The sequence below is a fragment of the Meles meles genome, chromosome 2 (assembly GCF_922984935.1).
Source record: "Meles meles chromosome 2, mMelMel3.1 paternal haplotype, whole genome shotgun sequence".
Taxonomy (NCBI): Eukaryota; Metazoa; Chordata; class Mammalia; order Carnivora; family Mustelidae; genus Meles; species Meles meles.
The window spans coordinates 42,096,814-42,110,242 of NC_060067.1; positions in this window are offsets into that span (position 1 = coordinate 42,096,814).

Here is a 13,429-nt window from a genome sequence, read left to right on the forward strand (position 1 = left end):
TATGGACTCTGAAAAACAACCTGAGGGTTTTGAAGGGTCAGGGGTGGGAGGTTGGGGGAACAGGTGGTGGGTGATGGGGAGGGCACGTTTTGCATGGAGCACTGGGTGTTGTGCAAAAAGAATGAATACTGTTACGCTGAAAAAATTAATAAAAAGGGAAAAAAAAACAATAAAAAAGAAAAAAGAAAAAAAAGATATAAAGGAGGGGTATAGATATAAGACAAATTTAGGATATATAGGGATAGAGCTAGAAAGTATAAGGCTAAGCAAAAATAATTCAGTCAGAGAAAGACAAATACCACATGATTGCACTCATATGTGGAAGTTAAGAAAAAACAAACAAACAAACGACAAAAAATAAAGAGACAGGGGCGCCTGGGTGGCTCAGTGGGTTAAAGCCTCTGCCTTCAGCTCAGGTCATGATCTCAGGGTCCTGGGATCGAGCCCGGCATCACGCTCTCCACTCGGCGGGGAGCCTGCTTCCTCCTCTCTCTCTGCCTGCCTCTCTCTCTGCTTGCCTCTCTGCCTGCTTGTGATCTCTCTCTCTCTATCAAATAAATAAAAATAAATAAATAAATAAAATCTTTTAAAAAAATAAAAAAATAAAGAGACAAATGAAGAAACAAGAAGCAGGCTTTTAAATTTTTTTTTTTTTTTTTTGTAAGAAACTGACTCAACCATAGAGAGCAAACTGGTGGTTACCATTGAGGGGGGTTAGTGCGGGGGTGGGTTAAATAGGTGATGGGGATTAAGGAGGGGACTTGACATGATGAGCACAGGGCTATATATGGGAATTATTGAATCAGTATATTGTACACCTGAAACTAATATTACACTGTATGCTAACTAAATGGATTTAAAATACAAATTTAAAAGAAGAGGGAAAAAAGAAAAAAATTAGGAGATACAATACATAAGAGTTGATAATGAATTAGAAGTGTAAGATATGAAAATGGCAAGTCAAAGGCGCAGTGCTAGATTTCTACACTGAGTGACTAGCTGTATAATAATGCTAAGTATTGCCATGGAAATTATCAAGAGTGTTGTATTTAATGGATAATATATACATTGTTTTAGAATTTACTGAATTTGAGCGATTGGTGTGTACACTCTCCTAAAGATGTCAAACATGCATTTCTTTTATGATTTGTGAGGCTTGAGCAAGATTATAGAGTTAATGAAATGAAGCATTTTAGGAAATCAAAGACAGAAGAGAGAGTAACCTAATGATGGTGAAAGGTCTGGAGATGACAAAGAGAGATGGGGTCAAGAGTACAAGTGAAGTCACTGTCTTTAAGTATCAGAAAAGAAACATCATTCCTCAAACATGAGTGAAAAGCCAAATCCCAGTTTTATCACTTGTAAAAATTCAGAATATTGTTTTCCAGCCAGTTTTATAGATGGGAAATCTCAAGAAGAGTCCAAAAGTCATACTATTCATTGGCAAACATAAGAATTAAATGTCGTTGTGCCAAAAATTCCCCCATGCTCTTTCACTGCATGCTATCTACAAAGACATGGCCTGGGAAAAGTTTTAGATTTTTTTCTATTCAGGATATGTTGAACTATTGTAACAGCTGAAATTATTTTTTTCAACTACCCTCACAGATTCCACTTGCCAAACACACATAAAACAAGATTGTGTCATTATTATAGATAAAAATAATTGCCTGGGTGGCTCAGTGGTTTAAGCTGCTGCCTTCGGCTCAGGTCATGATCTCAGGGTCCTGGGATCGAGTCCCGCATCAGGCTCTCTGCTCGGCAGGGAGCCTGCTTCCCTCTCACTCTCTCTGCCTGCCTCTCTGCCTACTTGTGATCTCTCTCTGTCAAATAAATAAATAAAATCTTAAAAAAAAAATTACCTGTTTTAAAAAAAAATAAATAATTGCATGTAACTACAAAGAAAGGGTTACCTATTTATTTATGTTCATATGACAGTATTTCTTAGTTCCCCAAGGCAGGACTTAGGCACCTTAAAAGAAATCTAGGAACTGAAAGCTTTAGGTACTACAATGTTATAAAGATGGAGAGATCAGTCAAAATCTGCAAAGAAATTGAGAACTAAAAGGAGTCAAGAGGTAGGGAGCTAAAGGAAGATGCTTCTTTTCAGGAAGCTAAGTGAACATAGTATGACAAAGGAGAGTAGAGATTATCTGCATTAATTGTATTGGTGTGTCAGGTGAGATGAGATCAGAGGATCACCATGATTTATCAAGGTTATGGTTGTTGTCAATCCTGACAAGAGCAGTATGAGTGTTACAGCCCAAACTGATTGGAATGAGTTTAATGCAGCTGGGAAAATGGAGACCTTCAAGCATACTCATTTTTAGGGGATTATTTCTGTAAATAAGAGCATAGAAAATATGAATGGTAGCTTGGAAGGTATAGGAACTCAAGAGAAAGATGTATTTATTAAATTTTTAAAGTAGGAAGATGTTAGCATAATTTTGTGTTGATAGGAATGATCCACTATAGAGGGAGCAGATATTGTTGGAGTAATGGACAGGATAGGAGATGTAATGCATAGGTAGGTAGGTTGGTCTTACACAAACACAGTAAGTAAATATATATTAATAAACCAAATCATGGGGATAAATAGAAAGGGTGATGGTAGCTTGCTTATGGATTTTATTTTTCTTAAGAGGCTTTATACTACACAAGTATCTAAAGAATGAGAGAGGAGCAATATTATTGAAGTTATAAAAGAAGAAGACGATTACATTGTTGGGACAAGGAATTTAATTTGGATGAAAAGTGAAGTTAGGAATTACAGTAGGTGAGAGGTTATCATTAATAAATAATTATTAAATATAATTCTCAGAAGGTGCCAAAAGTTGTTGGTGTCTTGGTACAAGTTGGAGTCACCTGGATGACCGAAGTTGAGTCAGAATTGGGTGCTTGAACTTGAGACTGTGGGGAGGGTTCAGTTACTGATAATGTATGTTCTAGACTCTGGCTGAGGAAGTGAGAGGTAGGACAGAGGCAAGACAAGTGAAGGAGATGAAATGAAGGAACTGAGAGACCAGTGGACTGGAAGGATGTCTGTGAGAACATTGGCATTGTGAAGAACATGGCAGGAATAAATTAGACGGGTGACAGTGAAAAGCTAAAAAACCCTTCAAAGAATGATTGAGAGTGACCTTGAGGTTGATAAATGACAGAAGCAAGAAGCTGTATGTATGATATACCCTTGACCTTGATTCAGTATTGGCTGTATTCAGGGAAGGGAGGAGCATATTAGTCTGAAAGTAGGAATGAGGTGCAAGAAGGACACCTACTCCATGTCTAAGCTTAGTGCTTAGAGAATTGTGGGAAAAGAAACAGGCAGTGGACATTTTAGGGACTTCACAGGAGACCAAGTTCTGAGGTGGAGAGCCAAATTAGAGCAAGAAAGCAAAAGGGACTTTTAGGTAAATGGTTAAGGGTCAAGAGGTTAAGCTGATAACGGTGTGTTCCAGATGTTAGAGTGGAAAAGCTTCAGGAGTTGTTGAGGGGTAGGAAAGTGAGTCAAAAAGGCTGTGTGCATCCCTGTCTAAGGGATTGATATCCAGGTATTAGGGAATAACCTACACATTTCAGGTTTCTCTTGGTGACTGAATTGACCAGAAATAATAGCATCATGAAGTCAGCCGTAATGGTGTCTAGGCACTGCATGATGAGGAACCTTGGAGGGCAGGTTTGGGGGTAGGAGGGATACCGTCTTGATGATGGGGCAAGGAAGCTTGGGCAGCAGCTAAAACACAGAGCACTCTCTGAACCACAACCTGTGACAGTGCTTAATTTAAATTTGAGTTCAGTTTCTAGCAGATACTGTCAGGCTTCATATCTCAAGAAACGAGAAATATCAAAAATATATGAAGAAATATCAAGAATTATCAAGAAATATATCATAGAACTAAGCTCTTGTTCTATTTCCAGTAACAAAACACTGCCTAAAAGTGGTAGACTAAGAGGTCAAATAGAGGAAATGTTTTGCATTGTGGTGACATTTTACATGAAATAGATATATCACATTTTGTAATTTATAATGCACATTTATAACACACATCTGTTTGTAATTTATAAGGATCTTATTTGAGTCTCACAGAAAACTCTTAAGAAGGTGATATTGGCCATTAGCTCCATTAAAATGACCATTATTAATGGCCATATCAAGAAGGTAATATTACTGTTAGCTCCATTTTATGAGAATATAGACTTAGAAAAACTAATTAGTTTGCCCAACATCATACCACAAATACATATTAGACCAATGATTTCAGCTAGGTTTCTTTTCCTGGTTATAAATTTTCTTACTATTTTGCAAGAGACAGTGCAAAGGCTTGATAAAGGATGCCACTGGTACCACAGATTTGGGGCACCATCAATAACCCTGGGAATATGTCAGGGCCTTCACACTGTTTCTTACAGAGGAAAAAAAAAAAAACAACAACAACAACTAGGAGGTCTTAGGAATGTAGGTGCAAATTGACTTCCATGAAGAGTTTTACAATTTCACTATAATTACCTGCATTCTTTCTGCCCGAGATGTTTTCAGCAGTCAAAACCTTGCTTGAGTGGTCATCACAATTCCTCTTCCTCAATAAAATATTTATTGACCCAGGAATAGGCTATAACCTCTCCTTTAAGTCCCCTAGGAGTTGTCATTATACATTTATTCTGTCACTTTATATATATTTCATCTTATACTATAGCCATTTGGGTAATCATCCAAACACTTACCCATAAAGTAGAGATAGTAATAACTTGTGTAGTTGGAAACCTTTAAAAAAGGAAAATATACATACTCTGCAATGTTACTAGGAATAAATGAAAGGTGAGAAGTGTTTTGTAAAATGTAAAATGCTACGTAAATATAAGTTATATGCTATTGTTAATATTAAGAATACATGACAGAGCATCATGGTTAGGAATTTTAGGCTGTAGCTTGAGACCTGCATTTTGAAACCAGCATCCTCACTTACTTGTTTTATAATCTTGTGTAAACTATTTAACTTCTCTATGTCACAGAATTCTCATATATAAAATGAAGACAATAAAAATCTGCTTAAAAAATTTGCTCATTCATTCTTTCAATAGTTCTTTGTTATGGGTCAAATATTGGTCCAGGTGAATATTAAATTAATCGGTACTTGTAAAACAGCTATAAAAACATTTGATACCCAATGAGACCTCAGCAAATGTTAGATATTTATTTTCCTATTAATTAATTAATTAATTAATTTATTTTTAAAGATTTTTTTTTTTATTTGACAGAGAGAGATCACAAGTAGGCAGAGAGGCAGGCAGAGAGAGAGGAGGGGAAGCAGGCTCCCTGCTGAGCAGAGAGCGGGACATGGGGCTCGATCCCAGGACCCTGGGACCACGACCCGAGCCGAAGGCAGAGGCTTTAACCCACTGAGCCACCCAGGCGCCCCTCCTATTAATTTATTGAGGTAAATATCTTGAATATAGATGGCACTCAAAACATGGCTATCGAAATTCAAAGTAATTATAATTTAGGTATATGTCAAACAGAATTTTAAACTCTCCAAAGCAGTGAGTCAAATGAACATTACCTTCACATATGGTCTTAAGAGAACAGAACAGATCTAACTTCCATGAGAATCCCACCAAAAATATATCTGCCATACCCAATATCTTTACCTATGTCAGAAACCAATTTTGGATTATACAAAAATGCAGGACATTTAATAAAACTTGAAAATATACTATTAATGCATAAACCATGATTCGTATGAAATACTTAAATATTAAAGGAAGTCAAAATCCTTTCTGACAGTGTCTGACCTTTATGCTTATCTATTCCTAAAATACATCTTGCCTATCAACCAAAACTTTAATCACTTTCTCATTTCAGATATTGAAAGAGAGATTCCATTAAATCAAGTAAAGGTCATCTTTCTTTGAAATATAGATTATTCACCTTCACTCTTTAAAAAAGCAGAGATTGGAGAGCAAACTCAAAAGAAGCACCTTTCTCTTCACTCTTCAAAGTAATAAGTAAGCAGCAAAAAGGATTAAGGATGATTATGTTTAGCTCTCAAGAACCGAGTTCCAAACCAGATATGAAATGCAATTCCAGTATTCAAGAGTAGGGGCCATATGTTGAAAAAAGAAAGGACATATTCCATTTCCCTGGGCTTCCTTTGAAGCACTTAATGAACTCCATCTGGGTTTAAGCAGCCATAGAAGCAATACAGGATAAGTAGGATTGGCTAATTTATCCAAAATTTTTCCTAGAGAAGCAAATTGTTGTTGGATAGGAATCTAAATTTCTAAAGCAAATGTGCAGCATGTCTTTTCTCTAAAAAAAGTCCTCATTTGTTTTAATAAGTAGCTTAGTAAGTCCCTAGAGGAAATTTATCTCTAATGGAAATTTAGATCTTTTAATTCATGTATGTTTCCTTGAGAAGAATGATTTCAATTTTCTTGAGGGATCACTACTAATAGTGCTGTTCATTACATGGTTACCTCTAGATATTTCACAAACATGTGAGTAGAGTCATTAACCATTAACATATTAAAAAAGTAGTATGCTTTATAAAGAATCTAGCAAAGAGATATGTCTATTAAGAGACTATCTTTCCCCAGAGTATTTATATCCCATCCTTGCATCAAGCCCATTTCACTGTTTTTTTTCCCAAGAACTTTGAACCAATTATTTCTTCTTCTGAGTGCTTTTTCTGATTTTGTACATAGCAGCCTTTTATTTTATTTTACTTTTTAATTTTATCTTATTATTTTATTTTACATAGCAGCCTTTTAAATATACCCTGTTGTTCTCTTATTATGTTATGGGACTTGTTTGAATTTTTAATCTTTCTAGATAAATTGCTCTTTCTCCTACCTTACATATAAAATGTAAGGCCTCTGAACTCCAACTATTATCATCCCTTGATGAGTACAAAATGGTCCAATGGCTGACCTTCCTTGAATTCTCATCTAAGGTTTTCCAGACAAATTACATCCTATAGCTGCACTCCTGAGGTTGTATCAGTATTGGGCAGGCTTGAGGTATAGAATTCTTACTAGATTTAGACAACCAGAACTCACATACACCAGATCTCTGGAACTTAGAAGAATTTGGATGGGTTGTTTCTTCAGAAATGGATTAAGTAAATGCAAAAAGCAGATACTAGGTCAACAGTTTTGGAGGAAGGTGTATTGGAGGTCTAGGATGAAAAGACTAAGAAAGTGTCACCAGGGATACCTGGGTGGCTCAGTCCTTAAGTGTCTGCTTTGTCTCAGGTCATGATCCTAAGGTCCTGAGATACAGCCTTGAGTAATTCTCCCTGCTCAGTGGGAAGCCTGCTTCTCCTTCTCCCACTCCCCCTGCTTGTGTTCACTCTCTCACTGTCTCTCTGTCAGATAAAAAAATAAAATCTTAAAAAAAAAAAAAAGAAAAAAAAAGTAGCCACCAATGCTAAATTGACCTATGAATCGATCGTGTCTAAATTGTAGGTTCAATTATGTATGTTTCATTGCTAACTATACATATTGAAATTAAAGATATTTAAATATATAAAAATAGTTTTATTTGTAAAAGCACTTCTGGTTTTATATATATATATATATATTTTTTTAATTCTTGTCAGGTATGCTTGATTGCTGTTCAACAAGATTAGATGTACACAACTCATTTCTTATGTAAAATTTACTTCCTATACTTCCTAAATTTTATTTGTAGTCAAAGCAGAGCTTACTCTACTGCTCTCATAAAATGGTCATGGGCATGTAGCTTAAAATAAATGGACCATTATAATTGTGCAATGTTAACTGCGTTTTAAAATATGAAGTTTGCTCCAACTTTCAAGAAATGGGTAGAAGGGAGGGTGGTGATATGTGATAATATTGCCATTGCAAAATGACTCTGTAAACTGTGGTATACTAGAAGGATGCAGAAGAGAGAACATTTTTCTATTTCACAGAGCTCAGCAATTCCAAATATAAGAAGAAATAATTCTTAGAAAAGAACACTATTAACTCATGTTTAAAAGTCCATTAAAACATAGTCAACTTGCTGTTTTATTATTTACTAGGCTCACAAGGATTTTTTTTTTTCGTAACTCCACTGTTAGTATGTGAATTAAGTATTTTGCACTGAACGTTATACTTGAGCTATGAAATTGCACAGAGTAGCCACAGAGTTGTATTAAGAAATGACAGTTGACTAACATCATTAAAAATAAAAACAACTGTTTCACTGCATAGTAAAGTATCTCTTCAGAGGAAAACTGTACAGTTTTCACTTTCATAATTATAATTAAAAATGGAAGAAGCTTCAAGCAGTTTTTAAGATTTTATAAATATTTAATGTAAGGAATGTAAATGTTTGTTGTTACATTATTTTCTGGCTGCAGATACCCAATTTTTCAGCATCCATGATGCATAAGCAATATGCAAATAGTTAGTAAACAGAATTAAATTATAGGGAGAAAAATCTTTAACACACCATGGGGCCAGAGAAATTTACAGTGCTTAGAGTTCCCCGATGAATGCTGATATTTTACTCTTAATCAATTGCTGCAGGTAGGAGGAACATCATTTTGTGGGCCAAGTGGGAATGTATATCTGTTTTTATAAAGTGTGTTCGTTACTCTCATTTCTTATATCAAAAGCAATATATTAACAGAAGTTACTTCAACATGCAGGAAATAGAATTCATTGCTGGTAAAATGAAGTCTGGGGAATGTCTATGTTTCACAATTCAATCACTTTTCCTTCAAAGTGAAGATCATGAACAGAGCAAGTTATTGTAGTGTGGCTGAAAATGAAGAAGGAACTTTCATTTTGCTTACTCCTGCCAGAGACATGCCACTGGAATTACTACCACTCCCAGGCTCATTACTGTAACATTGCAATTTTGGCATTCCAAACTATAACTATAGTGAAAATAAGGACCTACAAGACAGTAGACCTTGCCTCCATGTGCATCACATTTAGAATATTTTTACCTTTTTTTTTTTTTTTTTTTTTTACTGAGTTGCATGACACACCCTCAGTGTCTTAATCTCTTAGATCTAAATAGGCTGCAAGGGACTCAGAAAAAATATTTCTCTTTGTTATAAAGTCTTAACTAGCTGAGAGGATGCAAGATATACCAACACAAGGTATATTAATATATATATAATGTATATAGATGTATATTTGTTATATTATATTATATTCCTTTTGTTATATATCCTCAACTATGCAATCAGAAGGGCCTGAAAATGCACTCATGCTACTGTTTTAGTACCCTTCTCCCATAGAAAGGAGTTAGAGTATTTCACACAGTGTCATCTCCTAATCAGAAGAACAGTCCCAATGACAAGTGGAGCAGAAGATAATGACTCCTCAAATTGCAAAACGGGGAATGTAACTATACTGGGAATACACACTGGGGATACATCTGACCACATAGTGATGTATCAGGCTGATGTGATCATTTAAACAGTTTAGCACCCAATTCCCTTTCCCAAATTATCTGGCTACTTTAGGTGAAAGTGCTTTTAGGTTAAATTGTAGAGATCGTTGACTTAACCTGACATGTCACTTTGTAAGACCCCCTAGATTAAAAAGCTAACACCCCTGGTTCTCAGAATGCATTAATCTTATGAGGATGTTATGGCAGAGAAACAAAGAACTTAAAGTCAGTGCAAGTCACAAGGTCAGCAAACATGGCAGACAAACCACGACATATTATGCATTTATTGAATTACAGGCATGACCCATCTAAGTCAGGTTCTTACTATTTATCACTTTCTCAATAGTACTAAAATGTGCTCTACACAATCACCACTAGACTTGCTGAATATTTTATAGATTCTTGAGCCCCACATGTGGGGATTTTGATTTATTGTAACTAGGGAGAAATCTAGAAATCACTTTTTATTTTATTTTTTTCAGTGTTCCAAAATTCATTGTTTATTCACCACACCCAGTGCTCTATGCAATATGTGCTCTCCTTAATACCACCACCAGGCTGATCCAACCCCTTACCCTCCTCCCCTCCAAAACCCTCAATTTGTCTCTCAGAGTCCACAGTCTCTCATGATTTGTCTCCCCCTCTGATTTTCCCCAACTCACTTCTCCTCTCCACTTCCCAATGTCTTCCTTATAGAAATCAGCTTTTTAAGCCAGTACCTTGTGTGTTTTTATGAATATTGATAACTTGTGTTTTAGCAATGCAAGACCTAAAATAGATACTCAAAGAATTACTTAATTAAACTAAAACATGGCTCAAGGAGTCCTCTCATAGCCCAAAATTTACATTTCAACTGAATCTCCTGCCTCATTTCTTGTTTCCTTCCACGGCTTGATGCATCTTCCTGACTGTTATTTCTTTGCCAGCAAAACTCATTATTTTTTAAAGAATAGTGAATGAAACCCAAACTTTTTAGGTTTTCATATTCTGGATGCATGGAAGTTTCCATCTTTATTTTCCACAACATACACTTTGCACACAAGCTGATTTGGGCAATTTCTATACCTTGTATTCCATGGCATTTTTCTCATATGTCATGGCCTTTGCCTATTATTCCCTGAATTTGTATCTTTTGAAATTCTCTCACATTCACCAGGGCTTAACCTGAATGTCATTTTCTCTAGGATTTAACCTCTCTCATTGTACTTTGTACCATTTAAGAAATTATCCCATTTTATGTGATGTTGAAGATCTTCATGCAATATTTAATAGTCTCCATTAGAGAAAGAGCCACTAGAGCTATGCTGTCAAATATGGCAGACACTAGCCACAAGTACCTATTTAAATATAAATTATTTATAATTGAGTAACATTAATTTTTTTTCCTAGTCACAGAGTGCCTGGATGGCTCAGTTGGTTGAGTGTCTGACTCTTGATTTCTGTTTAGGTCAAAATCTCAGGGTTGTGAGGTTCAGCAACATGGGGGTTCTGTGCTCATCAGAGAGTTTGTTTGAAATTCTCTCCCTCTCCTTCTGTCCCTACCCTGTTCTCTCTCTAAAATAAATGACTCTTTTAATTTTTTTCTCATTAATTAGCCATATTTCAATTGGATGACACAAATTATTTCTATCATTTAAGAAAATTTGACTGGGCAGTGCGGTACTAGAGGATTAAGACTCTCATGGGATTTTTTAAAAATATGATTTTTTTTTTTTTTTTTTTTTTTTTGCTTCCCTATTAAATACTTTTATTGCATTTATTTCTTTTTTTTTTTTTTTTTTTTTTTTTTTTTTCTCATTTTATTTATTTTTTCAGCGTAACAGTATTCATTCTTTTTGCACAACACCCAGTGCTCCATGCAAAACGTGCCCTCTCCATTACCCACCACCTGTTCCCCCAACCTCCCACCCCTGACCCTTCAAAACCCTCAGGTTGCCCCAACCTCCCACCCCTGACCCTTCAAAACCCTCAGGTTGTTTTTCGGAGTCCATAGTCTCTTATGGTTCGCTTCCCCTCCCCAATGTCCATAGCCCGCTCCCCCTCCCCCAATCCCACCTCCCCGCAGCAACCCCCAGTTTGTTTTGTGAGATTAAGAGTCATTTATGGTTTGTCTCCCTCCCAATCCCATCTTGTTTCATTTATTCTTCTCCTATCTCCTACCCCCCCATGTTGCTTCTCCATGTCCTCATATCAGGGAGATCATATGATAGTTGTCTTTCTCCGATTGACTTATTTCACTAAGCATGATACGCTCTAGTTCCATCCACATCGTCGCAAATGGCAAGATTTCATTTCTTTTGATGGCTGCATAGTATTCCATTGTGTATATATACCACATCTTCTTGATCCATTCATCTGTTGATGGACATCTAGGTTCTTTCCATAGTCTGGCTATTGTAGACATTGCTGCTATAAACATTCGGGTACACGTGCCCCTTCGGATCACTATGTTTGTATCTTTAGGGTAAATACCCAGTAGTGCAATTGCTGGGTCATAGGGTAGTTCTATTTTCAACATTTTGAGGAACCTCCATGCTGTTTTCCAGAGTGGTTGCACCAGCTTGCATTCCCACCAACAGTGGAGGAGGGTTCCCCTTTCTCCACATCCTCTCCAGCATCTGTCATTTCCTGACTTGTTCATTTTAGCCATTCTGACTGGTGTGAGGTGATATCTCATTGTGGTTTTGATTTGTATTTCCCTGATGGCGAGTGACGTGGAGCACTTTTTCATGTGTCTGTTGGCCATCTGGATGTCTTCTTTGCAGAAATGTCTGTTCATGTCCTCTGCCCATTTCTTGATTGGATTGTTTGTTCTTTGGGTGTTGAGTTTGCTAAGTTCCTTATAGATTTTGGATACTAGCCCTTTATCTGATATGTCGTTTGCAAATATCTTCTCCCATTCTGTCAGTTGTCTTTTGGTTTTGTTAACTGTTTCCTTTGCTGTGCAAAAGCTTTTGATCTTGATGAAATCCCAACAGTTCATTTTTGCCCTTGCTTCCCTTGCCTTTGCTGTTGTTCCTAGGAAGATGTTGCTACGGCTGAGGTCGAAGAGGTTGCTGCCTGCATTCTCCTCAAGGATTTTGATGGATTCCTTTCTCACATTGAGGTCCTTCAACCATTTGGAGTCTATTTTTGTGTGTGGTGTAAGGAAGTGGTCCAATTTCATTTTTCTGCATGTGGCTGTCCAATTTTCCCAGCACCATTTATTGAAGAGGCTGTCTTTTTTCCATTGGACATTCTTTCCTGCTTTGTCGAAGATTAGTTGACCATAGAGTTGAGGGTCGATTTCTGGGCTCTCTATTCTGTTCCACTGATCTATGTGTCTGTTTTTGTGCCAGTACCATGCTGTCTTGATGATGACAGCTTTGTAATAGAGCTTGAAGTCCGGAATTGTAATGCCACCAACTTTGGCTTTGTTCTTCAATATTCCTTTGGCTATTCGAGGTCTTTTCTGGTTCCATATAAATTTTAGGATTATTTGTTCCATTTCTTTGAAAAAAATGGATGGTATTTTGATAGGGATTGCATTAAATGTGTAGATTGCTTTAGGTAGCATAGACATTTTCACAATATTTATTCTTCCAATCCAGGAGCATGGAACATTTTTCCATTTTTTTGTGTCTTCCTCAATTTCTTTCATGAGTACTTTATAATTTTCTGTGTATAGATTCTTAGTCTCTTTGGTTAGGTTTATTCCTAGGTATCTTATAGTTTTGGGTACAATTGTAAATGGGATTGACTCCTTAATTTCTCTTTCTTCAGTCTTGTTGTTGGTGTACAGAAATGCAACTGATTTCTGTGCATTGATTTTATATCCTGACACTTTACTGAATTCCTGAACAAGTTCTAGCAGTTTTGGAGTGGAGTCTTTTGGGTTTTCCACATATAGTATCATATCATCTGCGAAGAGTGATAGTTTGACTTCTTCTTTACCAATTTGGATGCCTTTAATTTCTTTTTGTTGTCTGATTGCTGAGGCTAGGACTTCTAGTACTATGTTGAATAGCAGTGGTGATAATG